The sequence below is a fragment of the Mesoplodon densirostris genome, chromosome 7, assembly GCF_025265405.1.
Source record: "Mesoplodon densirostris isolate mMesDen1 chromosome 7, mMesDen1 primary haplotype, whole genome shotgun sequence".
Lineage (NCBI taxonomy): Eukaryota > Metazoa > Chordata > Mammalia > Artiodactyla > Ziphiidae > Mesoplodon > Mesoplodon densirostris.
In genome coordinates this window covers 62982880-62988077 of record NC_082667.1, presented here as the reverse complement: position 1 = coordinate 62988077, position 5198 = coordinate 62982880, and positions in this window count along the sequence as shown.

The following is a 5198-nucleotide window of genomic DNA, read 5'->3' as shown; positions in this document are numbered from 1 at the left end:
AAACATTATGCTATGTGAAAAAAGCGAGTCACAAAAGACCACATATTATATGATTCCATTTATAGGAAATGTCCAAAATAGGCAAATCTACAGAGATAGAAAGTAGGTTAGTGGTTGCTTAGAACTGGGGGTTTTGGGAGAAATGAGGAATGGCTGCTAATGGGTACAGAGTTTCTTTTGGGGGTGATGAAAATGTCCTAAAACTGAAGGTGGTGGCGGTTGCACGTATCTGTGACTCGGCTAAAAACACTGAAGTGTACACTTTAAATGAATGAACTGTATGGTATATGAATTATATCTCAATAAAGCTGTTTACAAAAATATGCAATAAACATGAAATAAAACATAATTTCCAACTATTTTATTTTGCTCCTTAAAGATATAAGGCATTTTTTCTCTTATAAATTAATCATATTTTAATATAATGTTATCTTAATGATACTGTATTAATGTCATTAGTAAATTGTAGTGAGAGTAATAGCTTTGTAAAAGCCTTTAACACTTTGTAATACACTGAATCAACAATTTGGTTCTAAGTTCCAAGTATTTTGATCTTTAGTTCTTAATAGCATTCATAAAATGAAAATTATACTCAATAATAGAGATCTAAATGGCATAACTGTTTCAAAGAGAACAAGTTTCTCTGGCTACACTTACTAAATAATAAAATTAATTTTTCAATCCTCTCCACTATCCAACAGAGGCTTTCATATAAATTTGAGAGGAAATACCCTCAGTTGGTCTTAGAAATGCCCTCAGTTGGTGGTCTTAGAAATGAATGAGAAAGTGCTACATTTATATATTTTAAACAGCTGAATTTAAAACCTACTGAAACCCTTTAGAATTTTTTTGAATGTTAGAAAATTGTTTCTACCTTTTTAAGATATGCATACAGGAGAGTTTTATGGGTGACACGCAACATTTTCAGCAACAAAATCACAACAGAAATGTTTCCAAAAAATCATTTTCAAAATGTTCACTCCACGTTTTAAATTTATTTCATTAATAAGACATCACATTTCCCTTGAAGAAGAAATTAAATGAGTCTATTTTTTCAAAACTATCTGCTAGGTAGTACGCTAATGACATGCTTATTGCAGAAAAGGTCAGCAAATGTGGAATGTTTACTTTTTTTAAAGAGAAATATGTGTAGTTCAGCATTGTTTCACTATTTTAATACTCCTTGTAATAAAATAATATGTGGAGCTTAAAAGATTTTCATAATCATTTCCCACTTCATAAATAAGTATTGTGAAGACTCCCCTATCTAAAAAAAATTAACCCACTTAACTAACTCATAAACTACAAAACATTACTAAAACCTGAAAGAAACCCTACCACTTTTTCACTGGATACGACCTCATGAACCCCACCACGTTTTTATTGGATACAACCTATGCCACATTTGATTGTCTGGCAGACCAAATGGAAGTCCACTGTCATACACATATTACACTATAATAAGGGAAACATTCTAAAGATGACAGAGTGGGAAAATGGAAAGTACTTGGGCCCTTGATGTCATTGTTGTGCTGCTGAATTAACCAAACCTGGGATCATCTATCACCAGATTCTTATTGTAGGAAATGGTAAATCCGTATTTTTAAGCCACTTTGCACTGGGCTTTCTTTTTACTTTTTGCCCAGTACATTCTAATGTGTACACTGGCTCAGGGTCTTTGCCCTTGCTATTCATTCTGATTGGAGTGCTCTTACACCAGGGCTTTATATAACTGATCAGTTCTGTTGTTGTCTTTACTGAAGTATAGTTAGTTGATCTGTAATATTATATTAGTTTCAGGTGTACAACATGGTAATTCAATATTTTTATAGGTTACACTCCATATAATGTTATAAAATATTGACTATATTCCTTGTGCAGTACGTTACACCCTTGTAACATTTTTTTTTTTTTTTTTTTTTTTTTTTTTTTTTGGTGGTACGCGTGCCTCTCACTGTTGTGGCCTCTCCCATCGCGGAGCACAGGCTCCTGACGCGCAGGCTCAGCGGCCATGGCTCACGGGCCCAACTGCTCCGCGGCATGTGGGATCCTCCCGCACCGGGGCACGAACCCGCGTCCCCTGCATCAGCAGGCGGACTCTCAATCACTGCGCCACCAGGGAAGCCCGTAACATTTATTTTATATCTAGTAGTTTGTACCTCTTAATCCCCTTCACTATTTTGCCCCTCCTCCCACCCCTCTCCATCTGATAACCACTAGTTTGTTCTCTGTATCTGTGAGTCTGTTTCTGCTTTGTTGTATTTGTTTTCCTGTTTTACTTTTCAGTTCTCTGCTTAAACGTCAATTCTTTTTCACTCAAGCTACTGTAGACTTACTCCTTCCTAGGTTACTCTCCATCACGTTAGGCTATGTAATTTTCTTCAAAGAATTTAATTTCTGAAATATTCTGATTTGCTTATTTTATAATATTTTTATTTTCAGTCTTCCTCATGGGCAGAGACTTCAACTATTTGCTCATTGCTCAATCGTAGTACAAAAAAAATTGCCTGGTACACGATGGCATTCTTTAATTTTATTTCCTGCAACTTCTCCAAATAAAGTCTATGCTTCAACATACTAAGTTGCGAACAATTCACAAAATACAACCTATTTTCTCTTGATCCTGTACCTTTGAATTTTCTGCCAACATATGTCTTTTTCCTCTTCCTCAGTTCTAAAATTTAAAGTACCCACTATGTGTCAGGCACTGTGTTATTATGAATATCAAGTTAAGTAAAACAAAGTTTCTACCACAATGAGTTACCACTTCATACCCACCAGCATGGCTATAATTAAAAGACAGACAATAACAAATGTGGCAAGGGTGTGAAGAATTTAGGACCTCATACCCTGCTGGTCAAAATGTAAAATGGGGGCTTCCTTGGTGGCGCAGTGGTTGAGAGTCCGCCTGCCGATGCAGGGGACACGGGTTCGTGCCCCGGTCCGGGAGGATCCCACATGCCGCAGGGCGGCTGGGCCCGTGGGCCATGGCCGCTGAGCCTGCGCGTCCAGAGCCTGTGCTCCGCAACGGGAGAGGCCACAACAGTGAGAGGCCCGCGTACAACCAAAAAAAAAAAAAAAAAAAAAAAAAAGTAAAATGATGCAGCCATTTTCAAAAACAGTTTGGCAGTTCCATAAACAGTTAAGCATAGGGTTTTTCATATGATTTGCAATTCTACTCCTAGGTATATACCCCAAAGAACAGAAAACATGCGTCTACACAAAAACTCATACATGAATACTCACAGGAGCATTATTATTATTATTATTTATTTATTTATTTATTTATTTATTTATTTTTGCGGTACGTGGGCCTCTCACTGTTGTTGCCTCTCCCGTTGCGGAGCACAGGCTCCGGACGCACAGGCTCAGCGGCCGTGGCTCACGGGCCCAGCCGCTCCACGGCATGCGGGATCTTCCCGGACCGGGGCACGAACCCGTGCCCCCTGCATCAGCAGGTGAGCTCTCAACCACTGCGCCACCAGGGAAGCCCGGAGCATTATTTATAGTGGCCAAAAAGTGGAAACAACTCAGATGTCCAAAGAATTGTGAATAAATAAATAAAATGTAGTGTACATACAATAGATTATTATTTGGCAATAATAAGAAATGAAATACTGATACATGCTACAGCATACATAAATCTTGAAAACTTTACGCTCTGTGAAAGAAGGAAGTCACAAAGTACCATATATTATATGATTCTATTTTATGAAATGTTCAGAACAGGCAAATATAGAGAGACAGAAAGTAGATTAGTGGTTGTCTATAACTAGGGAAGAGGTGGGCAGGGGGTGGTTGGCATGATGACTAAGGGGTATGGAATTTCTTTTGTGGGTAATGAAATATTTTAAAATTGAATGTGGTAAGAGATTCACACATCTGTGAAAACTATAAATGCCACTGAATTGTACACTTTAAATGGGTGAATTGTATGAGATGTGAATTATATTTCAAGAAAGCTGTTAAAAATAAATAAACCATCAAAAACCAGAAAACCAAAATCTCTGCCATCTCTAGATGTCTTCCAATATTGAATTCTAGTTTTTCTCCTCAAGGAAGTCTTGGTTCTGTGCCCCAGAATTCTGCAGCTGCTTATTTCACAGCTTGACTCATGTGCTGTTGTAAGTCTTACTACTTTGTCTCTTCCATCACACTGAATGTTTCCTGGGAACAGGGATGGCATCTTCCTGTTCTGAATCCCAAAAGCCTAGAACATACACAGTAGATTCTTTAGTAAATGTTGGTTAAAAGAAAGAATGTGAAGAAATAATTGTATTAATAATAACAAGAAAGGGAAGAGTTTTATTTTAGATTAGGAAAAATTGCAAAACTTTAAAAAAGTGTAGTGTGATGAAGCAAATCTAAGGATGGGGTATGATATCAAGTTCTCTAGAGCAGAGCAGTACTCTATGGGGGATATGGGAGGGGAAACTTACGGTCTTTCCTAATGTAGAGGTTCCTAATGTAAAGAGAAGGTCAAAATTGCTGGACAACAGGGGCCCATGTTGTAGTTTTATTAAACTGCCACTGGATAGAGCTGAAACTTGTCAGCTGAAGCTTTTCTGAGCGTAGGCAGGAAAGTCTATGAAATAGACAACAAAAAGTGAAGTCCCAAAGATCTCAAGAAATACCGAAGAGGATGAAAGAGGACAATACAAATACATAGCATAGATTTAAAAAGAAGATATAGGTATAGCCTTTTTTTAAAAAAATTATTTATTTTATTTATTTATTTTTGGCTGCGTTGGATCTTCATTGCGGCACACGGGCTTTTCTCTAATTGCAGCGAGCGGGGGTTACTCTTCCTTGTGGTGCATGGGCTTCTCATTGCGGTGGCTTCTCTTGTTGCGGAGCATGGGCTCTACTGAGGCACACGGGCTTCAGTAGCTGTGGCTCGTGGGCTCTGGTGCGCAGGCTCAGTAGTTGTGGCGCATGGGCTTAGTTGCTCTGTGGCATGTGGGATCTTCCCGGGCCAGGGCTCGAACCCGTGTCCCCTGCATTGGCAGGCAGATTCCCAACCACTGCACCACCAGGGAAGCCCTGGTATAGCCTTTTTAATGTAGGGAATATTTCCTTGGAAGTGAGAGTGTTAACTTTAAAAAGTTTCAGAGTTGTTTTAGCAGAATCTCTGTACCACTTCCATACTTCCTTTCAGGATCTGTCAAACAACTGTTGTTCTGTTGTAATCTTTACAA